This window comes from Chelonia mydas, chromosome 7 (genome assembly GCF_015237465.2).
Source record: "Chelonia mydas isolate rCheMyd1 chromosome 7, rCheMyd1.pri.v2, whole genome shotgun sequence".
Lineage (NCBI taxonomy): Eukaryota > Metazoa > Chordata > Testudines > Cheloniidae > Chelonia > Chelonia mydas.
Genome location: NC_057853.1, coordinates 17,611,268 through 17,638,116, shown reverse-complemented (window position 1 = coordinate 17,638,116; position 26,849 = coordinate 17,611,268).

Below are 26,849 nucleotides of genomic sequence, written 5' to 3'. Positions count from 1 at the left end.
AGCAAGGACCACAGGGAATCCCATCCTGCATTAATGAGAGCTGAGACTGGGCTACTAATGTATGTCTGCCTAATAATAGCAATAAGCTCAAGGAAGGGAGCATGTAACCAAGCAGCTCATCTGAACGTTGAGGATAGCACGTAAATCAATGGGTCTTCATTTGCCACCCCCAACCTGACTGATTTTTATCTTGAGCTTTTGAGAGTAGGGGAATGAACATGCGAGAGGTGTCAAACTTAGGACAGCCTGCTGCTAAGGCCCTTATCCTTTCTTCCACTGATGCACAGACTCTGCTCAAAGCTGCAATGCAGTGCAACAATCTCGCACCTCCCGGTGTACATTTGGTACAGTAACAAAGTGGATCCTCATGATCCACGTGCAGTTGCTTTATCTATTTATTTGAATTAGTAGAATTCCCACCACCATTGTAAGAAGACTACAAAAGTACAGAGAAAAGTAATGAAAATTATTTGTGTTGTGTGGGTATGAATTATGAATCAAGATTAGTAGTGTCACTTAGCACAGACATAACCCTTTATATTTGCAAAGTGCTGTAAAAATGATAATCCGAGATTAGCTGTAGAAGTTCTATATAGTTTAAATAAAAACAGTTCTGGAGATTGTCTTTTGGGAGTAGATCTTTTTTTTTAAAAGCAGTCCTGTACTGAAGATACTTGTGTATAAGCAAATCAGCCTGAATTTCTTTGCATCAAAGATGGTTGTACTACAGCCTAATCTCTCAACATGACCCAAGAAAATGATTTATGTAGAGTCAGGCCACTTCAAGTGGAATCAGGGAAACACTGCTGGAAAACACAAATCGGACACCAGGAATAGTAACACACAAAAGCCAGTGGGAGAACACTTCAATCTTCCTGGACATTCTCTAACAGAGTTGAAAGTAGCTATACTTAAACAAAAAAACTTCAGAAACAGACTTCAAAGACAAACAGCAGAACTAAAATTCATTTGCAAATTTAACACCATTAATTTGGGCTTGAATAGGGGCTGGAAGTGGCTGGCTCATTACAGAAGCAGCTTTGCCTCTCCTGGAATTGACACTTCCTCATCTATTGTTGGGAGTGGACTACATCCCCCCGATCAAATTGGCCCTGTCAACACTGGTTCTCCACTTGTGAGGTAACTCCCTTCTCTTCATGTGTCAGTATATTTATGTCTGCATCTGTAACTTTCACTCCATGCATCTGAAGAAGTGAGGTTTTTACCCATGAAGCTTATGCTCAAATAAATGTGTTGGTCTTTAAGGTGCCTCCGGACTCCTTGTTGTTTTTGTGGATACAGCTAACACGGCTACCCCCGATACTTGACAATCACTTAGGTGTATGCTGTGAATTATATTGTCAAGATTAAAGGTAACATGTTTCTTCTGCATATGTATGGGCAGATAGTAACGAACCTTAAGATTCTTTCCTGACTCTTTGTATTGCAATATTTCTAAGGTTATCACAACCTCCCATCCACCCATTTGGTAACGACGGCTATTAGAAAACCAAAAACGTTGGTGGTGAAGAGCGAAGGAAGGTAACATGAATAAAATAATCCATAATAATAGAACAGTGGATTACATACTAGGCATTGCTCAATTCCACCAGTTAAAAAGTCTCACTTTGGTATCTGTGTATTTGTTCATGTTGACATGGCAGCACATATCCTATAGGAATTTATAATCTTAGCAATGATAAAGCCACCTTCCTCTTTCCCTTTACAGTGATTATTATTTACGGAATAAATGAAAAACTTTGATTTGATTGGGGTGGGATGAGTTACTTCAAAATTCTTGCAGGATTGGGGGTAGAACAGCGGGTTTGCTGAGTATCTCATGTTTTGTCTTTAACTTTCACAACTCTCTCTGTATTCCTCTCATTTGGAACAGCAAAATAATTCCATCCTTGGCTTTCCCCTTGGCTCTTCTAATCTTGAGAACCATCTTGTCCTAGACAGAGAATTCCTTTGAGGATGATGTGTTAATTAAATGGGCCTTCTCACAGCAGCCTTATCACTCTGAACCTTAGCATGAGTGCCACGCTGGGACTTCTGCATGGCGTGAAGCTTCCATCTTTGGCTTTGGGGGATGCTGTTTGCAGCATTGCCCAGCAGATGCACAGACCCTGAGTTGCAAGAAACTGCCTGGCACCTTTGCTTTCATCTAGTAAGAGACTGTATCAAAAGAAATCAGCATTTTGGAACAAATGGCTAATTACTGTGCTTTCTTGCTCTGTGCCTGTGCAAAGCAAAACAGCAGCAGTTGGGATAGACAACTCAGGGATAGAAAACTCCAGCTGCTTCAACTTCTGCACGTTTTGCTCTGTGCAAGGGGAAAAGGTTTAGGGAGCATGTTCAGGGAGTCCACATTGTCTCTCTTTTTCTTTTCCCCGCTTCCACCCCTCCAGCAGGGTGGGGGATTTTAGGGGCGGGGCATGCTTTACCCAGGGAGATGGGGTAAATCCACTGCGGAAGAAGGGTGGATATCTGCAGTGATGGGAGGCGTGGTACTGAGTTGCAGGATGAAATCTTCTAAGTAGAGGGCCCAGAGTAGCTCTACAAGCAAGGTGTAGGATTGCTTTCCCTCACAAAACTCCTCTGGTTACTCACTGTATGTACTGGCATGGGGATTTGGCTCTACAGAAGGAAGAAAGAGGAGAGCTGGAAAGAGGCCAGTTTGTAGTTTATGACCTTGGGTCTCACCCCGGAATTACACTTTAAAGTGAAGATTTCTGCAGGTTGTTACTAAGGATGCCTCCGCAATGGCAAACCCACCATCCCTGAAGGTGTGTCCCCACAGAACGGCTTCTTTTCTCCTGCAGGTTTTATTAGATTCCTGCATCTGGCCACATTACCTGAGGTTGCAGCATGTGATTTAGAACCTGCCTTTCATGGCCTGTAGGACTAGAACAGGGGCGGCCAACCGGAGCCTGAGAAGGAGCCAGAATTTACCAATGTACATTGCCGAAGAGCCACAGTAATACGTCAGCAGCCCCCCATCAGCTCCCAGCACCTCCCACCCACCACCAGCAGCCCTGCCAACCAGCGCCTCCCCCTCCCTCCCCATCAGCTGTTTCGTGGCATGCAGGAGGCTCTGGGCGGAGTGAGGGCATGGCAGGCTCAAGGGAGGGGGCGGGAAGGGGTGGAGTGGGGGCAGGTCCTGTGGCAAATGCAGGGGTTGAGCAGTGAGCACCCCCCGGCACGCTGGAAAGTTGGTGCCTGTAGCTCCAGCCCCGGAGTCGGGGCCTAGACAAGGAGCCGCATGTTAACTTCTGAAGAGCTGCATGTGGCTCCGGAGCCACAGGTTGGCCACCCTGGTCTAGAAGAATGGTGCAGAGTTCAGCATTAACTCGTATTCAACATGTCCTCTAACTTGGTAGGCACGTATTTTCCAAAGACTGCTTGTAAATGTTTCATTTCTATCTATTATGGATCTGATAAGTGTGTAGAATAAATGGAATAATCAGAATACTCTCACAACTCTTTTAATCAATGAAGTGCTGTAGTAACGTTAATTAATCCTTGCAACATTATTAATTATGAACCTCATTTTACAGATAGGGAAATTGAGGCAGGGTAGATACAAAATTTCCTCTAGACCAGAGAGGTAATGCAGTGACAGAGCTTGGTTAACATCTCTGGAGACCAGTAGGAGCACATCTCTGAAACCCATAATTATAGAGAGAGAGTAACAGCCGTGTTAGTCTGTATTCGCAAAAAGAAAAGGAGTACTTGTGGCACCTTAGAGACTAACCAATTTATTTGAGAATAAGCTTTCGGGAGCTACAGCTCACTTCATCGGATGCATACTGTGGAAAGTGTAGAAGATCTTTTTATATACACACAAAGCATGAAAAAATACCTCCTCCCACCCCACTCTCCTGCTGGTAATAGCTTATCTAAAGTGATGGAAATGGCCCAACTTGATTATCATACACATTGTAAGGAGAGTGATCACTTTAGATAAGCTATTACCAGCAGGAGAGTGGGATGGGAGGAGGTATTTTTTCATGCTTTGTGTGTATATAAAAAGATCTTCTACACTTTCCACAGTATGCATGCGATGAAGTGAGCTGTAGCTCACGAAAGCTTATGCTCAAATAAATTGGGTAGTCTCTAAGGTGCCACAAGTACTCCTTTTCTTTCTATAATTATGGTTATCCAACATTTATAGCCAACATTCATGTCACTATGACAATACACAATATGTAGTATTCTAAACTGAAGAAACTATAGCCATGCTTTGCATTTCTGTTCAGCCTTCCAAACATGGCTCTTAAAGTTCTTTGTAAACATTCATGAATTTAGAGCTCACAATGCCCTTGAATGGTTGGGAAATATTATTACCCTCATCTTCAGAGGTTCTGAGCATCTGGCTCCCATTAAATCAGACCATTAAATGAGGTATCTAAACAGGAATTTGGATGCCTAAATTTAGGCACCCAACTTTCTAAATCTTGGCCAAAGTGACTTACATAGACAGTCCAAGGCAGGAATAATTAGGCAATCCCTGACATCCTAGTCATGTGTCTTAAGCACAATCATCCTTCCTCCCCTATAAGCAACCATGTAATTGAAAATGTATGTTTATATAATTCAAGACTGTGGTAAAGTTGTCATCATGGGGTTACCAGGGTACTAGTGGACAGAGCCATGTTCTAACCCTCCCTTACTTGCTGTTTTGTTAGGGTGAATTTTCCACCACTCAGTTTGCTATGATGCTGTTAAATAAAGCAGCAAGTTTCCCATTCTGCAGTCCTGTGAAGAATGTGTTATTTCTGTTGCACCAAAGGGTCCATTTACAATAAAGAACAAAACTCCTTCCTTATGTTCTGCTATTTCGAAAACCACAAGTGATTTGTTACCAGCACCCTCTTGATGGAATTTCTGGGCTTGCTTCAGCTGACTTTCTGGACACAGATGCCTGTGTGAAGCTGGCAGACCAGGTGCCAGCTCATGCCAAGGTCCCCATGTGTCATTTGAACATTGATAAATACATAGCTGGAATCAGTTGGGCTCACCTGTGTGTTAGAATTGTTAAAAAGAAGTATTAGTATTTAGACTTTGATGAATGCTTGTGGGTTGCTGCATGCATTAATATCATAACATCTATATCCCATATTGCAAGGTAATATTTGAGCAATTATATTGTGAACTTCTGTGACTGTAAATCACCAGACAGGAGAGAGACATTAACTAGTGTGAAGGGCTGATCTCCAGCAGAAGATATTATGCTCTTCCCAATAGGAAAGGCCCTTTGATGGACTATTGTGGGATGTTAAAGAAGACAAAAAAGCTTGTTTGTTCTGCTCTCCCCCTCACTCGCCCATGAAGATGAGTCATGCAAGTGAATTCCTCCCATCAGCTGAGTTTGCAGATCAGAGCACATGGCCGGAGGAGGATAAAAACCCCAAACAAAAAAGAACTTGGGATCTCTATGCTGCTTGGACTCAAGAGGTCATTGCAGGTCAGGAGTAAAGCTAAACTGTGTGTGTGATGCTTACACAGCTTGGACTATGCTACAAGTGGGGCTGTTTGTTTTCCACTTTCATGACCACTAAGTTCGCTTCCATGTTCTTGTAAGACCCATGCCCAGAGGAGCTGAAGAACGGAACTCTGTTCCCTCTATTAGGGAAAAAGCCAGCTCAGCCAGCTTCATTTACATCTTGTTTACCCACAATTCCACCTTCTAAGTTTGGTTGTTTTGGTTGGTGTTTGCTTAAGTTTTGATTTGTAAAGTAGATAATAAATAATTATTCTTACTGTCTAATACAGTAGTTCTCAACTCTGGTCCACCGCTTGTTCAGGGAAAGAGGTTGGCATGCCGGGCCGGTTTGTTTACCTGCCACATCCACAGGTTTGGCTGATCACGGCTCCCACTGGCTGTGGTTCGCCGCTCCAGGCCAATGGGGGCTGCGAGAAGGGCAGCCAGCACATCCCTTGGCCCACGCTGCTTCCCGCAGCCCCCGTTGGTCTGGAGCCGTGAACCACAGCCAAGGGGAGCTGCGATTGGCCAAACCTGCGGACACGGCAGGTAAACAAACTGGCCCGGCCCGCCAGGGGCTTTCCCTGCTCAAGCGGTGGACCAGGGTTGAGAACCACTGGTCTAAAGAAAGGGCACAAGAGCTGTGCAGGATTTGCCTTGGTAAGAGGTCACCATGGGTGGACTAGAAATGGCATTTAGGTGGGTAATGAAGCTTGGATCCAGCAGAAAGAGGGAGGCAGAAAGTACTCTGTTCTGCAGACCTGTTCTTGTCCTGGAGTTCCCAGTATGGAGATCCACATTCCTATGTGGAGGAATCTGAGAGAGGAGGTGCCAGTAGTGATATAGTTTTCTCCAAGACCAAACCAGCCGTATCAGTAAAGCAGCAATGACGCCATGGAGAGGCCTGACTGGACCGGCAATGGAGCAGAGATGACTTCACAGAGACCGGGTTAGATCAGTAATGAAAGAGCAGAGCTGACTCCCTGGTGAAGATCAGTTGATCTGTCATTGGTGGAGTTTGCGCTGATTTCACAGTGCCCCGATTCACGCAGCTAGTGCAAGCAGAGTTGAACCACCGAACTGCACATCGGAGCAGACGGCTGCATCCCAGAGTGGGACCTGGCTGAGCAGTTATCTCAGGACCAGAGCAGACTAGCAGAGGAGAACCCCTCCTGGATGTCACATAGATGCCACTCAGCATGACTTGACCTGTGAGTGGGGTTTTTGGTGGGTGGAGTTTCTGGTAACACGGGCTTCTCCATCAGCTCAATATTTATTGCTGCAGAGAGGGAAGGATTGATCAAACTCCTAATGTGTTAATATTGGGTTGCTCCAGTTTGAATATGAATATATATTTAGATAGGGGATTTTCATGTTTCCTTTGCCCGTGTTCCCCTCTTTCCCCAATAAAAGTTTTCCTGTGCCCCATGTTCCCAAAGGACCTGAGGCTTCTGAGTGGGACCAGAGAAGTGTCGCAGAGGCACAAATAGGAGCACAGCTCTGGGTGGGGGCTTGAGTCATCATTTTATTCATTTTCAGGAGGCAGTCCTAGAAATTTTGCCCCCTGCCCTGGTTGTGATCATTGGCACCTAGCAGAAGGATTACGTTTTTGAAAAGAATAAGAGGGGAAAGAAGATTTCCAGTGATCCTCTAATTTAGGAAAACCAAAACAGGTTGGTTGGACTCTATAGCAGGGAGCTTCTTAGAACATCAAGGACCAACATCCTCTTTTTACCTCTTATAAAGTTTCCTTCTATTCTCTTCCACTTCCTTTTGTGCTAATCATAATCCTGGTGATCTAGCCGTACAACACAATGGAATCCTGAAAACAGAGGACTGCGCTTTGCTGTAGCTTACTCTGCATGAAGGGGAAATGGCAGGCAGGGATGTTTGTAAACCACATCAGCAACATTTTCAACATGGCTGGCAAACTCATGTTCATCCCTTCCCCTCCAAAATAATGCCGGGGCAAGTTTATTAGAGGGATATGGTTTTGAGTCATAGTTCAGCTGACTGCTGGTAGAATTTTGGGGAGGCAATGTGTTCTAATACATAGACCACTGGTCTGGGACTCAGGAGATATGGGTTCCATTCCTGGCTCTGCTGCCAAATGGCCTTGGGTAAGTCAGTTTCTCCCTCAGTGACTCAGTTTCCCCATCTGTAAAATGGGGATAAGGATACCCCCTTCTTTTGCAAAGTGCTTTGAGAGCTATGGATAACAATGACTATAAAAGAGCTAGGTGTTATTTATTAATTTAAAAACAACTCATTTGGTTCTTCCCCAGCATATGCTTAAACCCATTAGCTAAGCTCACTGAGACCCTGACATATGCTGATTTCCCCACCTCCAACCTCTTTAGTATACCTCATTGAGATCATCAGTCTCTATCAGTGCAATATTTATTCCTCTGAGGAGTAGCTATTCTGCTATCCTTTCAACAGCGAATGCCACATCGTAGTCTTCTAGGAGAAGCGGTGGAAGTCTCAATATTTGAGCCATCAAAATCTCAGCCAGACAAAAGGCTTACAAAGATACGGTAAGATTTTCAAATGAGCTCCAGTGCTCACCACCCACAATCAAGGCTAGATCTTCAAAAGTAGAGCAGATAGACGTGTTTCGCAGGACATTGTTTGTTTGTTTATTTGGCAAAAATAATTGCCTTTTTTTAAAGTAATTTTTTGGGTGAAAAATTGTTGACGTTATCAAAACGTTTCATTTTTTCATAACACTTTCCCTGGCAGTTTTAATGGGCCACACAGAGCCTGGCATTGTATAAGTGAAATCATTCAGAGATTTATTGGCTGAATCCTGACTGTCTGGATATCTGCATAGTACTGACTCAACCCCACTAAAGTATCAATCCTGACCTGAATGAAATCTTATGTAAAACCTGTTCTTTAGCATGTGGGTTTCATTTTGTTCATGGCAAAGCCATGATCAAGAACACAGAGGGGAACTTTCCAATTACCTGTTTTCTCCTCTCTTGTTTAAATATCTAGTCAATTAAAGAGATTGGGGAAGAACCGAATGTATATATTGTAAACCTGGCAGCTGGTGTAGCTTCAATAAATCATTTCTGTAAGAAAAGTTTTAAAACCATGTTGCCAACGTATTCCGCTCTATTAGCAGTGAGTTAGGCCTAGCGAGCTCATCTTCAAATCTCCTGTTTGGTTTATAGATTAGGATTATCACAGCTCACATCTTGTCCTGAGCAGTTTATTTCAGATTTCCATTTCCCAGGATACCATTAACAATTTAACTGTAAGAATTTCTCCGATTTTTGTAAAGCAATGTCCAGTAAATCCCTTTCTCAAGGGGTTTCACCAGGGGCTAGATCTGCTATTGCCTTCCTAATGCTCTTTTGGTTCCCAGTAGTTCTTGACTTGCATTTGGTAACTTGGAATCTTGATGACCACCATGCGTGTAAGTAAGGAAAAGAAGGAAGCCTACGAGCAGGAGAGGATGGTGGGGACTGTGCAGAAGAAAGGGGTTTTGAAGAAGAGGAGGATTGTGAAAGAGGGAAGCGTGCAGGAGCTTTAGCAAGCTGGGTCTGGGAATGTTTGAGATGAACAGTGTTTGGGGTGGATGTACTGCCAGCCTTGGGAGAGGTCTGGATTTCAGTGGAATGAGAATAATCTATCCAGGGCTCCTTCATTGGATTTATCCATCTCTGGACTTATTTTCAGAGAAGGATCTATACAGTTTACTCTGCATTTTCCAACAAGATCACTTCCACATGGCCAGCAGAGTGACTGAGTGTCAGGCCGTAAGGATTTAAGCAAATGAAATAGGTTTTATCCCAAAAGCCCACGTTAAATTTCTTGACATGCCCTTGAATTCTTTCGGTTACAGATGGGCTGGCAGCCTGTTGAATTATGGGCTGTGGTGAGGCTGCGGCACTGGGGAAGTTTATCAATACACACATACTCAGGAGGGTAGCAAGAGAGTTTAGGAAAGATCTGCCCCATGCTGCAGCAGCGTATACTCAGCAGGTATGTCTAACTTTCAGCTCAGGCAGCCATCCACATGCTAGCTCCAGTTGAGTTAGGGAGCTAAAAGCAGAAGCGTAGCTGCGGCGACATAAATGGTGGGACAGGCTAGTCCATGTGTACAAACCTGTCTGAAACCTGCGGTGCATAGTTGAGGTGGCAAGTCCCTTCCATCACCCAGGAATTGTTCAGTACCTTTTAGGATTGGGCCCCAATATGACATGTGACTGTCCTGCCACTGTCACTCACATGTGGTATTCACTCTCTGATTCTGTCCCCCGGGATGAGAGAGAGAATGAACCACATGTAACTAGAGCTGGGGGACATTTTTTGGACTAATTGTTTTATCTGATGAAAAATGCAGTTTGGGTCAACCTCAAACTGTTCCCGAAATTGACACAATTACTTTTGATCATTCATAAAATGGCCAGAAGAGGAGGAAGTGGCGCTCCTGCTGCTTCCTCCTCCCCCGTTTCCCCAGTGATTATGGCATTCACTTGGGATGAAGCAGTCCGAGGTTCAAATCTCCACTCTAGGGTAGACCCGAAATCGACTTTTTTGAGTCCCTGAAAATTCTGAAAAAATTCAGATTCAGTTTGACCCAAACCAAATTCTTTTTGCAATTATTTGGGACAGCCACCAAACTGAAAAATCAATCTTTTGTCTAGGTCTACACGGAACAGCTGCTAGTCACATTGCTTAATGCACGGCACAAAGGTGCTCTGGTACTGTCGTGATGAGGACAGTGTAAGAACCTAGGTAGAGTGGAATAGAAGGGGGAAAACATCTATAAGAGTGGCTGTGAAGCAGTTCAGCCTGCCCACTGCTGCCCCTCACTCTGCCGCCCCACTGTAGCTCCCCCTCAGTGCATTATGAGCAGAAAGGAAGTGAATAGGACATTCCCTACTTCTCAACTCCCAAGGGAGCACTCTTTGCCCTGATGCATAAGCAAGGCCTTCTGTTTTTTTTTCTCTCGCTGCTTCACCTCAGAGCACTCCTTGGCTGGCTCTTCGTAAACCCAGGAGACACATTGCTGAGATGTTGCTTTTGAAGGCATACCGTTTCTATCAGCTGGCTCGAGGTGATTGCAGATATGGGGACAAATCAGAAGCCTTAGGGGCAGGAACTGGCTGCCTTATCTGTGCCATTATGTTCTCCTGTTTGAATAAATATTGCCAGCTCTCTACCATGGATTTATGGCAGCTTCTGTGTTGGCTTTAAAGATTATTTGTTCATATGGCGCAATGAGGTGAATTATGTAATGGCAAACAAGCTCTGTAGTCCCTTGATAGGATTGGCCTACCGATCACTTTAAATTCACTTTTTGCTTCAGCACTCTGTAGGCAAATAGCAAGCCAATACCTTTCAGCCTTAACAACTTCTGTTTGAGACTGACGACAGCAAAACAAGGTAGAAGGGGACCTCTGAGAGAGCACGCACAATGTGCGTGCCTTCAACAGTCTTCATGGAGCTGATTGCAAAATGGCAGCTGCTTCCAGCCAAACAACTAACCTCTAGTAATATAAAATTGCAGTGTATGAAATAAAATCACAATGGTTACATAGCTATAGATGCTACAATCAGCCATTATAAAAGGGTAGTATCGGCAAGGCTTGGTACTTAGCAATCCTGCCTCTAAGCTGAGAAGACTATCAGTTCATATCCTACTCTAGGACTGGGTACAGAAATTTAAGGCACCATAGTTGAGCTGTTACATTGCAGAAAATTTGGCACTTATTCCTACTTTTTACTGTCTATCTTTTAGCTAGTTTCTAATCCATGACACTATTTTATCCCATAAGTAGAGGTGATGCTGAGTCACATCCACCAAGCCACCGAGTTTAGAACTTGCACTATTCATTGAGCTAGTCACAGGGTGTTTCTCCACATTCATTTTTGAAATTAGTCCCCTTCAAGTTTCCATTCCCCTAAGGAGCATCTACATGTGAGTATGAGGGCTGGGCACCTTTTAGGCTGAGCTGATCAGCCTGTTTGTGATGGGTGTTCTTTACATGGAAGAATTTCTCATCTCTGAGGTTTGAGATTTAGCTGTCTTTCAGATGAGGGAAGTTCAGAGAAATATCTAACTAAGCTCCCAACTCTTTTCTGTTTACCCATCACCACTAATGATCGCAGATTTTCAGTATACAGGAGGCAGCAGAGAATAATGAGGCATTTAAGGACGCATGGTCTGGTGGTTAGAACAGAGGATTGGGAAGCAGGTATCATGGATTCTATTCCTTTCTCTGACACTGTCTCACTGTGTGACATTTGAAAAGCCATTTCCTGTCTCCGGGATGGATTCTGCACAACCTCAGGTGTGCCGTAGGGATGCATTCTTGCCCTGGCACTGGTCTGTTAGATATTAGGACTAGATATTAGGACTAGCTGCTCCACATGCCAGAACCGGGGTTGGTCAAGAAGTGTTTGCTGATCATACCACCTTACTTGTGGAGAAGTCAGAGAATTTCAGCCCTCCCCCTCCAGCAGGTCTCCAAGAGGTCTCCTGTACTATGGGCTTGAATATCTCATGGCAGAAGACCAAGGTCCAGAACTTTGGAACTGGACCACCAGAGCCCCTGGTGCAGGTAGGATCAAGTACCATGAAGAGCGTTGATGAGTTCATCTACCTAGGCTGCAAGCAGAGTTCAAATAGTCATAGGAAACCAGGTGTCTTGCCTCTTCCCGCATGAAGTCCAGGTCTTGTCTATGGATGTAAAAATGTCTTTGCACGGAGACAAAGTTCAGGATCTATCAGAGGTACAGCACAGAATTTCACCCTCCGTGCCTAGTGTCCTCATCTATGAAATGCAAATACTTAACCAGCTTTTCAAAATGCTTTGAGATCCTGGAATGAGAAGTATCTATCTAAGTATTTATTATTGAAACAATTTACCAAGAGTCTGTTGTGTTACTGTCATTTAGTGCATCAACCTGGCATTTTGCAATGTCTAGTAACTGTGGTAGAAGCATGTGGTCATGATTCTTGCTTTTATCCCAAACAAGCACTGCCTTTTGGACACATGGCTTCATAGATAGCTAACCATGAACATTGCAACAACCTTGAGAAGTGTCCTGTCAACCTGGTTCCTGGATTTGTAGTCAAGAGGGGATATATTTGCATCAAAGGTTAAAAATATTGCATTTTATTTGTTATTCAGTCTGGGACAAAGCTAAGTAGTTGGCCTTGTGCCCTCTGATTGGTGGTGATCAGCGCCTGAGTGGATCTTGCCAATTGGCGTTGCCCCATTTCACCGGGGACTCAGCGAATATGGGGCAAATGCATTGCACATTATCATAGCTGCCATTCAAATTGGATCCAGACCTGCAAAGAGCTGAGCAACCTTGGCTCCCAGGAGTTGCATGGCATCTAATAGGATGTACCCAGGGCCAGTGAGTAACAACTCTTCCAGAGAAGGAAGTTTCCCCCTTGGAGAGCTCCTCCCTACTGTACAACACGCCTTGTGCATTCAACTGTACAAATCAAGCCTGGCATTCTTCAGGTGCCAGTATGTTATGAATGACCTTTTAATGAAAACTCAAACATTATAATGCCGACATACATCATCAAACAAGCTCTTGAGCCTTTTGTTTCAGAAAATCAATTATATTCCAAAGGCAAATACGTCAGATTGCTAATGTTTGGCGTCCCAGAAACAAATTTGCATGAAAAGATGAAGTTAGGATATCCATTCTCTAACATCTCTGATTGGGAGGAGTCTGCTTGGTTATGGAGAATTAAAATTTAGATGAAAACAAGCTCAAGAGCCATGTTAATGCCATGATTGGAGCATAAAGTGATTACTCAGTGTAATAGAACAGAGTCAGGACCAACTATACAACATTAAATAGAGACATAAATCAATGTGCTTTGTGGATATGCTCAGTAGGTTCATTTTTCACACTGCATATTCATGAAATCACAGTTCAAAGCCCAAAATATTGTTATCTTTATTGGCGATGAAGACTGTGCATTAATTCAGCTCATCTGCTATGAGCCGCCTCTCTCATATCTACGAAGCACTGTGTTAAAAAAGCACTTTGGGGTGTTGTCACAGGGTCTGCACAGGTTTCCTCCTTGTCTCCCCTGTGATTAGGCTGGCAAAATAAGAGTCCTCACGCCTTCTTCCAGTGTTTCACCCTTGTACTTTTATTTACAGTGCCACAGTGTAGTCCCCTTTATCCCCCAACAGTTATCCCCTTTCCAACCCATTCCAAGGTCTCCTGGCCCGTGAGGCTCCCTTCCTGTGGTGAGGACACAGAGCTCCTGTAGCCTCCTGGCCCCTCCCAGCCTAGCCTCCTAACTGAGTTTTGTTCAGGGCTTTTATAGCCCTCCCAGTCTCCAGCCCAGCTCAGCCTATTGCAGTGAGCCAGCCTTCGTCACGGCCCGCAGCTGGGCTCCCTGCTGACTGCTTTGAACCACTGCACCTGGCCCCTCTGCCAGAAAACGGGGTTTTAGCCTGCATTTTAGCAGGGCATTCAAGGGGTTTTACCCCTGCCCTGCCACAGGTGTTAATGGGTGTTTGTTCTAATAATTATTATGAAATTGCTCATCTAGTAGTGTTAGGTGGCTGCTCATATTTAACAGGTCTGTGCTCGCTTCAGATGTCTTGTGGAGGCTTGAGACTGACAGATGTCACCTCCTCCCATGCATAATGGCTTAAAATACAGTGGAAAACTATTGAAGACATTCAGAATTCGTGTTTTAAGCATGACTGAAACATGTGGTGTGTGTTGGAGTGAGGGCTACATTTAAAATGGGACACTGGGGGCTGACTATTCTGAGCCATAAGTGAGTTTAATGAGCACAGATAAGTAGAAGCCCTGGTATGTTTACTAAGATTTAGTACCAGATTTTTTTTCCCCTAAGGGCAGTGAATCAATCAATCAATAGAGCAATTTAGCTTGAACGTGAATAAATGGGACAGGATTTGAATTGGAGCCCACTGCATACAGGGGAGGGATAGCACAGTGGTTTGAGCAGCGGCCTGCTAAACCCAGGGTTGTGAGTTCAATCCCTGAGGGGGCCATTTAGGGATCTGGGGCAAAAATTGGGGCTTGGCCCTGCTTTGAGCAGGGGGTTGGACTAGATGACCTCCTGAGGTCCCTTCTAACCCTGATATTCTATGATTCCAAGTATCAGGAACATTAACGTGTTAAAACTGGGGCTTGATCCTTGTCCCTTACTGTGGTTTCCTGTGTGGCCCTGGAATGGATCCATAGAACCTTCAGTCAGTGACAGCGTTGCTGAAGGTATCTCCCAGGGAGTGGAATTTTCAGCTGAGATAGAGCTGCAAGCAGTTTTACACCACAGAAACCCTCTCTGGCATAGGGGCTGTGCTGGGGGCAGGTAAGAGGTAGAGCACAGCTAGATAGCTGATACTTTGCCAGCACAACGGTCCCTGTGGGATTGTTTCAACAGCAGAATCCAGAGCACCCCTTAGGCTGCTATGAATAACATCGGGCTGTTTAGGCCTTCAGCAGCCCAAGGTGACTTAGTGCCATTTTCCCTCATCCCCACTCCTCAGCTCTGCTGAGCATCCGGTCCTAGAAGGACAAAGGCTTAGAAAAAGGCTGTGTGGTTTTGATGGCGGATGTAAAATGAGTTGGTGGGCCTCGTTCCAGTTTCTAAGATAGTATTTTTATTACAAAAACTATCACCCCCATTAGCTCCAGCTGGCAATATCTGCCTTATTGGCAAGCCCAGTAGGACACCAATGAATCAGTGAGAATAGAGACTCGCTTACCTATTCACTCCTAGAGACAATTCCTCTAGAACATGTTTGGAGCTGACTGGTGAGCTCCATTCCGTCATGATTGAGTCAATATGTAATTTGAGAAATAATTAGGGTAGCAAGAAAGAAGGAAACCACCTGCCCCCCACCTAAAAAGTGTCAGATATTCCCAGCTGGGCTTGAAACAAACCAAAAGCAAAGACAGCTCTTAAAAGTGCTCTTCTAGGGCCAGACTGCAATACCCTTACTTTCACTGAGATTTGAGAAGTATCTTTCTTCATGAACAGCCCATTGATTTCAATGGGACTACTTGAGAAGAGCTACTACTAAGCATGAGGAAGAGTATTAGTATTAGAGTATTAGAATCTACCCTGTAGAGGTTTGTAGAGATATACAAAGCACAAAGTGGTCTTTTGCGAGTGATGTTACTTGGCTGCAAAATGGGATGCCTTGTTTTCTCATTTATACCAGTGTAACTGCTCTGACTTCAGTGGAGTTACTCCTGAGCTACACTCACATGGCTTGCTTCTATAAGGCATGTTGCAAATTCTTTCCCATGGCTCTTTAAACATAAATGGACTTAGGTCCTACCTGGGGCCCTATGTCTTAGCGCAATGACCTTCCATCAGCTGCCTCCAGCTTCATGTCCTTTGTCTTCTATAATCTTTATACACCTGCCTCAGGCCTACTTTAAATTCTTTCCTTTTTATCCATCTGCAGGAAGAAAAATCTTGTCATGCCATAATTAATTTAGCCATGGAATGGCCCAGCAGGCAAGGGCTTGGAGGCATAAATTAAAACGAAATGAGCAATTATAAACAAAACACAAAAACAAATTCCCAAGACCCTAGGCTGGTGCCATGTGAGAAGAAAGGAGATACTGTCCTGGGAGTAGTGGAACAGGAATAATAGAAATAATGCATGATGGGGCAAACAGTTTGCACTTCTTCCCATAACAATATCATGTTTGTTGAAATGCAGCTTCCAGAGATTTGTATAAAAGTGTTGGAGGGAATTTCTGTTAGAGTCTTCGTCAATAGGCAAAGGCATCTAACTGGAAGCAATAGCAAATGCCACCATGAGCTTGTTTCTGTACCTTTTGTGAGGTTCCATTTGGACAACAGGTCCTCAGTGAGAGAACTGGTCATCCCAAGAAAGTAGGTTTTATTCTAAAGCCATCTGATATGGGGATCATACAATGTAGTAGATGTACTTTGTGTGATTAAAAGACTGATGAGGGTTGCCTGGTATCATTTTAATCTTGTTTTTGACCTTTATAAATGTTAGTGTTTTGAAAGAAATAATCAGGAATTCGCTTTTATTTTGCCACAGTCAGCTATTTTTCCAACAGAGAGGAAGGTGTGTTTGCAGTTGAATAGCTGGATTGAAGTTATGATAGTTTGTTTTTCTAAAGGGTCTCTTTTTGAAATGGAACCTCATTGACTATCAAATTGTTGTTTTTGTTTTGATGTTCTACTAAAACATTCCCGCAGTGGAACAATGGAACCTTAAACCAGTGCTATACAATAGCAGTCATGTTTCATGATTGGTTCAGATTTTGAATGGCTGAAAATGGTTTAATTTCCTCAAATTTTCAGTAAATCGGTGTATGGTAAGGCGGATTGAAAATTTCTATCAAATTTTTTTTGACAGAAAATTGGGGTTTTGACTAAATGAAAATGTTAATGGAAGTGTATGCTTTCCTCAAAAAAAAGTTTGACTTGTAACTGGAAACCCAAGAATTTTCAACTGGCCAAAATTCAATTTTTGGTGGTTTACATTTTTTTTTTTTAACCAAAAGTCAACATATTCTGTGGGAAAAAAACCCCTCTGATGAGCTCTAATGGGCCTCAATATAAATCACATCCTAACACAACTTTGATATGAGGCTGAATTGCAATCTGTGCCAAAACTAGGTGTCTTTTCACATAATCAGTATCTGAGGCCAGGTTTTGGGAGACTTCAGTCAGGGTTTTTGCTGTGTCCAATCACACAGCATCTTGCCTTGCCACTTGCTATCCAGGAGTTAGTTGACCCCTATTCTCAGACAGACACCAGATCAGGATCCCACTTCAACCAGTTTTGTGAGGATGTGGCCCATCCTAGCCTCAAATTGGTAAGATACCTTCTTAAATGCTTGTGGTGCTGACATATTTATGGGGAAATATCCATTCTGTAACAGAGGGATTTGTCTCATTGTTCCAATGTCTTCGTATATTTTTAGCTGTCATTAATGCTGCTTTAATTCCAGATTGTAGAGAAAGCTCCAGATATCACTTCTGTGTTGTTTAATGCACAGAGGTACCGGGATTGCCATGAATCCTACCCTATAATCTCTTTTATAGCACTGAGTATTTTCTCCCAAATTTCATAGATAATTTCATGCTACTAGGTGCATTTTTGCACCTCTAGCATGATCTTTTTCTAATGCAGACAGAAAGAAGGAGTCAGAATAGCAGAAAACACATTAGAATAGAATGCTCTGATAAAGGGAGTTCAACTGGGGTGAGTGATACCCCTTGGAGCAGTCTTCAGATGAAATGTGGACTATGCATTGGTTAAAAAGGTACTTGATTTTCATGTTAGGCTAATATTGCTCAGAATGAAGAATCACTTTAAAGCTAGTAAAAACAGTAGCTGCATCAGGTTTGGTTTTTGACTGCCTAGAAATGTTGGAAGATCCAAAGGTCAGATTCTAATGTGTTGAAGTCAATTGTAAAACTCCCACTGACCTCAGTGATGCAGAATCAAGCCCTAAGGTTTTGGCATGTTAGGATGCAACATATGTTAGCAACACAAAGGTGTAATGTAAAATTAGTCCAAAAAAAGGCACTCTGGGTGAAAACTTTGCTCCCCTGAAGTCAATGGGAGTTTTGCCTTTGCTTCAATGGGACCAGGATTTCACCCTTCATCTTCCCAGTACAATAGATTGTGGTAGCTAAAGACCATTCCAGTATCTTGAGCCTATCAGGAATGGCCTTCTAGTAGGAGTGTGAACAAGGACTCTTGAGAGAGAAGTATTGCATGACACTATCAATAATAGGGGGTTTCTTTTGATAGGAGAATGTACAGTCAAATCTATGTTGCTTTCTCCCTCAAAGTGTTGGAATATCATTCAATCAAGTATAATCATGATAAATTGTTAAGCATTTGTAAAGCACTGTAAATATTCAGTGTACTTTGAAAAACATAGGATACGATGTGGGGCCCATTCCTGCTCCCACTGGAGTTAATGGCAAAGCTCCCATTAATTTCAGAAGGATCAGGATTGAGCCCATGGTCTCAGCTCGGGAGATTTGACCTTTGAACACTGGGTAGGGTTTGGTGAGATTGTTGCAGGAGGGATCTGATTAGGAATGATTCACAGAAAAATGAATTTAGAGGATGAGAGAAGGCATTTGCTGCCTAATGTCTGGGCAATCCACGTCTCCTGTAAGATCTGTAAAGAAGGGGAACTTAGTCCAGATGGGAACTCTGTTACTCTTACCTGAGAACTTTATGCACATTACAGAGCTACATCTATAGGTGTAAAGAATATGAGACTTTTGGCTATTGCACTAAATGTGCATGACATGAAAGGAAGGATACAAATGGGACTGGGAAAGATGACCAATTAAGAGCCATGCTAAATTCCAAGGGTCTCATGAAAATCAATGGAGTTGCACTAGGACCAGATCAGGGTTGGGCTCTTTGTGTCCCTGGTCTGGAAAGTGCCTTTTCAAAGCTCTCTTCCCAGAAACAGTTTTTGTTGGCCTTTTGCATTATTGCTTCGCTATCTTGGGAAGGAAGAAGAATGCAAGGCTGTCTTTAGGATTTCATACAACCTTGAGGGCGTGGTCTTGGGAGTGGTAGAACATTTTTTGAATGAAGAACTTCTCCTAGAGCAGTAATAACAAGAGCAGCAGCTGCCAGGGGGCAATGAGATCATCACAAGTTATTGCACATTTTGATATTTGATATTACCAAATTTTGGAATCCTGGCACGACAATATCATTTAGTTCTGCCAGTTGTAGGATCATTCTCAATTAGTTAGAGAGAGCTTCTGAAGTTTATTTCACTTACAGCCTAATTAAATCACAAGGACTGGGAAAAGAAGCAAAAAAAACCACCGACGCAAGAGTGTAATCTAGTCCTGGAGGCAGCATGCTGCAGTAGTTGGGGCAGTGGGCAGGGAGTCAGGAGACTTGAGTTCTGTTCCCATCTTTGCCTTTGAATCTGGCCCTTGGTCACGTCACTTCACCTGTCTGTGCCTATCTTTCCTCATCTGTGAAAGGCTTCCCCTCTTTTGTGAAGTGCTTTGAGAGCTAAGAATAAAAGTGGTATGTAACTGCTGGGTGGTATGTTACTTTCTTGTTATAGTAGGCTTCAGCTTTGTTCCTTGAGTTTCTCAAAGAGTGCATCTGATTGAGCTGTTTCTTTCATGATAAAGTGTCTGGCGGTACATGTATTTCTCAAGGAATGTAATTTGAGTTTGCATGGTTTTGAACAATATTCCATTTGTAAAAATTATTCTGCTGCTGCTACTTTTTTCCTAAATAGCTCTCAGTGTCAATCAGACCAATAACAACACAATGGAGGTGAAATCACATCACACAAGGCTCACCTGATAATATTAAAATTTTCAGTCTTCATTGGATTCTTTCTTTTTACCGTTAAGTGCGGCTGCATGGCTAGTCACATTCACAGCCTTCCTTAGGGCTGGTTGAGATCACATATATTCATTCTTTATACCTCCCTTCACACCTCTGATGATATTGTCTTGTTGGTCTAAATGAATCTCTTGGCAGGATACTACCCTATGTATACAAGGGTGTTTGTATTTAGTTCCTCTTTTGTGCATGTGGGGTCATTCTGGAATCTAGATGTTTCACATACAATGTGCAGCATGGCCAACAAGCTATAGGACTGGCTTCTTAATGTTCTTGCTCTATGTTTGGCTCCTCACTCTGGTTCATAAATTCACTGGGCAATAGTCTTCCTGAGGATAAAAAAATCCAGTGACACTCAGCCTAGCAGCATGGAAGTGGGAAAGAATGGAGCTCTCCCTCCTTAGAATCCATCTGCTGGAACTTGGCCTTTTGGGCTTTAGGGGGTCATGACCAACATGAGAAATGGTAGAATGGGGCTCAGCCACTTACTACGCCTTGGGGCTTTCTGACCAGATATGTAGTTGGGTAACAATGCTCTTTAAAGAGCATTAATTCCCCTGTGTTCTCTCCACAAAGGCTACTCTGCAGCCACAAGGGGAGGGTGCAGCAGGAAGGTGGTGAAGCAGGGTGGCTATGTGAAAACATATGTAGATCTCATGAGTTCTGCTGCTTTGGGGCTCTGGTGGGCCAGTAAGTTGGACATTTTGCAAGTTGAAACTTAACTTCTTATTTGGGAAAAGCCAGCCAAGAGGAGAATATGACCTATTACTATATACACAATGTACTGCTACATAATGTGATGGACATTTTGTCATCCTTATCATCCCATTTCCATCTTTGCAGCAGTTGTGAACCTCACTTTCTGGTACATTTTCATGCTTTTACTAAGCAATCAGCCAATTAATGTTTTTAATTCTTCACTCCACTGGCTCAGGGTTGAGTCCTGGATGGAACGCAGGGTTCTTCTGTTAACTATACAAATTAGATTCAGGGATAAAAATTCAAAACACTCAGCTGTTGTCTTGGGAAGGGAGGGATCTTTCCTGAAAGCAGCAATGAAACAAAAGCAATATCCTTCCAGAGGGAAGTGGACTAGCCGTACATACAAAGAGAACAGAAATTCCACAAAAGGAAATACGGCCTCTCCCTCCTCTGACCTGACTAAAACATCCATATGTGATCAAATTCAGTCAGCCCCAAGTAAAAATGCCAATGGACCTACTGATTTGGGTAGATTGTAACATATGATAAAATACACCAGAATTTTAAACTGAAATCCAGGATACAAACCAAACACTCACCAAAAAAATCAATGAATTATCAGTACCAATATTCAGAAATCTGCATTATACATTGATCAAAACTGTTAACAAACTTGATTTTTGAACCACCAGGAGAAAAGAAAAACCTAGATGTTAAGAGTAACAAGAAGGGTTTCTTCAGGTATGTTGGCAACAAGAAGAAAGTCAAGGAAAGTGTGGGCCCCTTACTGAATGAGGGAGGCAACCTAGTGACAGAGGATGTGGAAAAAGCTAATGTACTCAATGCTTTTTTTGCCTCTGTCTTCACGAACAAGGTCAGCTCCCAGACTACTGCACTGGGCAGCACAGCAAGGGGAGGAGGTGACCAGCCCTCTGTGGAGAAAGAAGTGGTTCGGGACTATTTAGAAAAGCTGGACATGCACAAGTCCATGGGGCCAGATGCGTTGCATCCGAGACTGCTAAAGGAGTTGGCGGATGTGATTGCAGAGCCATTGTCCATTATCTTTGAAAATTCATGGCAATCCGGGGAAGTCCCGGACGACTGGAAAAAGGCTAATGTAGTGCCCATCTTTAAAAAAGGGAAGAAGGAGGATCCTGGGAAATACAGGCCAGTCAGCCTCACCTCAGTCCCCAGAAAAATCATGGAGCAGGTCCTCAAGGAATCAATTCTGAAGCACTTAGATGAGAGGAAAGTGATCAGGAACAGTCAGCATGGATTCACCAAGGGCAAGTCATGCCTGACTAATTTAATTGCCTTCTATGATAAGATAACTGGTTCTGTGGATGAAGGGAAAGCAGTGGACATGGTGTTCCTTGACTCTAGCAAAGGTTTTGACACTGCCTCCCACAGTATTCTTGTCAGCAAATTAAGGAAGTATGGGCTGGATGAATGCACTATAAGGTGGGTAGAAAATTGGCTAGTTTGTCGGGCTCAACGGGTAGTGATCAATGGCTCCATGTCTAGTTGGCAGCCAGTATCAAGCGGAGTGCCCCAAAGGTCGGTCCTGGGGCTGGTTTTGTTCAATATCTTCATTAATGATCTGGAGAATGGTGTGGATTGCACCCTCAGCAAGTTTGCAGACGACACTAAACTGGGAGGAGTGGTAGATACGCTGGAGGGTAGGGATAGGATACAGAGGGACCTAGACAAATTGGAGGATTGGGCCAAAAGAAATCTGATGAGGTTCAACAAGGACAAGTGCAGAGTCCTGCACTTAGGACGGAAGAATCCAATGCACCGCTACAGACTAGGGACCGAATGGCTCGGCAGCAGTTCTGCAGAAAAGGACCTAGGGGTTACAGTGAACGAGAAGCTGGATATGAATCAACAGTGTGCCCTTGTTGCCAAGAAGGCCAATGGCATTTTGGGATGTATAAGTAGGGGCATTGCCAGCAGATCGAGGGACGTGATCGTTCCCCTCTGTTCAACATTGGTGAGGCCTCATCTGGAGTACTGTGTCCAGTTTTGGGCCCCACACTACAAGAAGGATGTGGAAAAATTGGAAAGAGTCCAGCGGAGGGCAACAAAAATGATTAGGGGTCTGGAACACATGACTTACGAGGAGAGGCTGAGGGAACTGGGATTGTTTAGTCTACGGAAGAGAAGAATGAGGGGGGATTTAATAGCTGCTTTCAACTACCTGAAAGGTGGTTCCAAAGAGGATGGATCTAGACTATTCTCAGTGGTAGTGGATGACAGGACAAGGAGTAATGGTCTCAGGTTGCAGTGGGGGAGATTTAGGTTGGATATTAGGAAAAACTTTTTCACTAGGAGGGTGGTGAAACACTGGAATGCGTTACCTAGGGAGGTGGTGGAATCTCCTTCCTTAGAAGTTTTTAAGGTCAGGCTTGACAAAGCCCTGGCTGGGATGATTTAATTGGGGATCGGTCCTGCTTTGAGCAGGGGGTTGGACTAGATGACCTCCTGAGGTCCCTTCCAACCCTGATATTCTATGATACATAAAGCAACCACAGCACGCAAATTCCTCACTAAGAAAATGTTATCAGTGCAATAAGGATATCTTGCAGGCTGAGCCATTTTACACCATCTGTTATTGCTTTTGATATTAAAGGAGAGGGAGGATGGTTCAGTGGCTGGGGACTTGAGAAACGAGAGATTTCCTGGGCAAATCACTTAGGCCCACAATTAGGCACCAAGATACCTGAGAGGATTTGGGCCTTAGGACATGTCTACACTTACCTCCGGAGCGATCTATCCAGTGAGGGTTGATTTATCGCGTCTAGTGAAGACGCGATAAAACGACCACCGAGCGCTCTCCCGTCGACTTGGGTACTCCACCAGAGTGACAGGCGCAGGCGGAGTCAGTGGGGGAGTGTCAGCAGTCGACTTACCGCAGTGAAGACACCGCGGTAAGTAGATGTAAGTACGTCGACTTCAGCTAGGTTATTCACGTAGCTGCAGTTGCGTAACTTAGATAGATTCCCCCTCCACAGTGTAGACTAGGCCTAAGTCTGTTTATGCAAAGATAGTAATAGTACTTCCACCTCACAAAGCATGTGGAGAGGACAAATACCTTGAAGACTGTGAGATGCTCAGATATCATGGTGATGGGAGCCATCTAAGTACCTAAATAGCTAAAAGGGCCACTGTAATAATGTGTCAGAGCTTAGAGCAGGTGCATTGGGGGGCGTATGGAAAAGTGGTGGAAAGCCTGATTTGTGCCTTTAGGTGTGCTGAGTGCTGCTCCAGTGCCCCTGAGAATCAGGCAAGTCTTTGACTTCTGATAAATATTATAGTAAAGAGACATTATGGAATATTAATTTGATCAGTTCCCTCTGATAGGAAGGTAGAATTTAGCCTTGACAAGAAAACTCTTTTAATTCAATGTAGCACCCCTTCTCCACCCAGTTACCTTCCTTAATGCCAATCTGCTTATAGGTTTTGATGGATAGGTCTGGGTTCTTCTGGATCACGCCACCCACTCAGCAGGGTGTATCTTTATTTTTCCCTATGAATTTATTTGGCGGTGCCTCCACCCCCGTTGCTCCTTTCTGGCAGGGTCACCAGGGCAGCTTAGGAGGAAAATTCTAACCACAGGGTAACCCCCATTTACTTGCCAGATAGTTGGAGACTCCTAAGAAATAACATAAACACATACAATATATTCAACATAGTAATTATATTAAATGGGAGACAAATATAACGTAACAGAGTAAAACACTATTCTTAGGGTCACCGGTGCCCGCGCTGATAATACCCATGACTTTCCACAGTCACGTGACCTGATGTAGCAAATGTAAGATCAGCGTCCCATTGGTACGCATACTTTGTTGGGGCCCTTGATGACCTATGACCACAATATCTACTCTACAGTGGTTTAGCAGGGTGGCTGACTGGGTTCAGTACAGCCCAAAGGACTCAAACCTGTGGAGGGACTTACCACCTTCTCCCACTCGTAATACGCAGCAGGTGATAAAATCTCCAAACTCTTACTCCCTGGCTTAAGGACACAGTTCAGGGAGTAGGGGGTCCCCAAAACGATTTCCTTGACTGACTAAAAGATGGTGCACTCACAAACTCCATGAATAATCCTCAGGTTCAGAGATGACTTTGGACTCCTCAGTCACTGCAGAGGGCAGTGCTGGTAGGGATCCTCATCAGGCAGGAATCAGGCTGCTTCTGGTTCCAGGACTTCCCCTCACCACAAAGGGGTGCAGGGTTCCAGGTGCAGATTACACAACTGTACTAAAATCCAAACTGTAGTCTCCTAGCCCAGTGTCCAGACACACTCTCAGCAGAGATCAGGCCTGGACGAGCAGGCCTAGCACAGCTGACCATGTGGCGACTGGTCTCACCTAGGGAGCTGGAGGGCTAACTCAGCCTCGCTGGGGAAGTTTCCCAGCAACACTCTACAAACTGGGAATCATCAGTGGAGAGGGAAAAGCCCAGCTGAGGGATCTTGCTTTCAGGTCCCTAGAGGCCAGTTTTCAGGGGGAACCGTGCATGCAGGCCTGGGACTCTCCAGCAACCCACACAGCCAGTCCTGCCCTTGGCCTAGCTGGCTCCAGACTGACTCAAAAAATGACTTCTCCCCTTTCCTGAGCTCCCTGGCAGGGCCTCTCACTCCCTATTGGTTGCCGGGCAGACTCTGAGTTTGCCTTGGCTCCCTCTCCCTACCAGGGACAGCGTGCCTCTCCCTGAGCTGCCAGCAGACAGAGCCCTAGGAGTCTAGGTAATCTCCTGGGGGGTTACACGAACATTAAGATTTCTGCTACATCTCTGCCTACAAGGATAGTCTGCAGATGCTAGATGCAAAGCTGCATGGCTGAGGGCTAATATATATATTTGAATTTTGATTTACTACCATTGCTGGTAGATTTTTGTGCATTTACTGTCCTCTAAAATGTTATCAATGCACCATTGCTTCCAAAACTATGCCTGGGCCAAGTCCTGCAGTCTTTACAAAGCACCTGCTCAAGCGAAAAAAAAATCCCTATTGCAGTAAAGAATGACAGCAGCCAATGTCGGTAATGAGTGTGGGACGGCTGGTTTGTTCGTACTCTATTATCTGATGGTAATGCCCTTTTGGAAGGTGGGCAGCACATTAGTTATATAAAGGAAGCATTGTACTCTGAGGAATATCATGTGTAGGAGGCAGTTTAAGCCAAAAGGGAAATTTTTGATGCTGGCATCATAATGAAACATTCGTGCTGAACACAACGTGTCACTATCAGATTAGCCACCTCTCTGCTTGCTAATCACAATGCAGCACTGCCAGTGAGGTAATCACTCAATTCATTTTAGCACAATTGGAATGTACAGATGATATTTGACCCAAGCCTGTCCCTTGTCTGCACCTGCAATCATTACATGTGCAAGGTGTACAATTAATTACACATTCTACCATGGAAATAAGAAATGTTTCTAATTAAGTTTCTAATCAGTTTGATCCCTTCTAACCTTTCAAAGCTGACACATAATTCTGGCTTTTGCTTAACTTGCTTTAGAATGTTTGAGCCACAGTGAGGAGAAAAAGTAACAAAGAATGTAAACTTATTGTTTATTATTTGTATTCCTATAACAGCCAGGAACCCTAATCATGGCCGAGGACCACACTGTGTTAGGTGCTGTACAAACACAGGAAAAAAAAGACTGTTCCTGCCCGAAAAGCTGACATTATACTCATTGGTCCATATTCCCAACCGGTGCAAGTTCATGCAGCTTCACTGATTTCAAGCTGTAAGTCTGATACTTACTTTATTGTATTAGTTCCATAATAAAATTGTTTTTTTGTTGTGATGGAAATGGTTCTATCAAGCAAGCCCAACTTCCTATTTTGGAGCTGCTTTTCCTACCATACAACTTGCTTGACACTAAAACCCTTTAAGACATTCACATCACTAATAGATTTAAATACATTTTGTTTTCTTTGTCTTCTCCTCCCAATTCAAGTTTTTAATGGGCCTTATTGTTCAATGCTGCTGAAATTCTGCTGTCTATGCTACACAACTGGCTTGCAGCCGACGAAGTGAGCTGTAGCTCACGAAAGCTTATGCTCTAATAAATTTGTTAGTCTCTAAGGTACCACAAGTCCTCCTTTTCTTTTTGCGGATACAGACTAACACGGCTGCTATTCTGAAAACTGACTTAGTGAAGTTTCAAAAATGCTCTTTTTGCTAATAGTTAATCTTTCCCCTTTAAAAACAAATAGTGAGCTGGATGAATTTACCAGATATAATCACTTAATCATGGCTATGACCCCA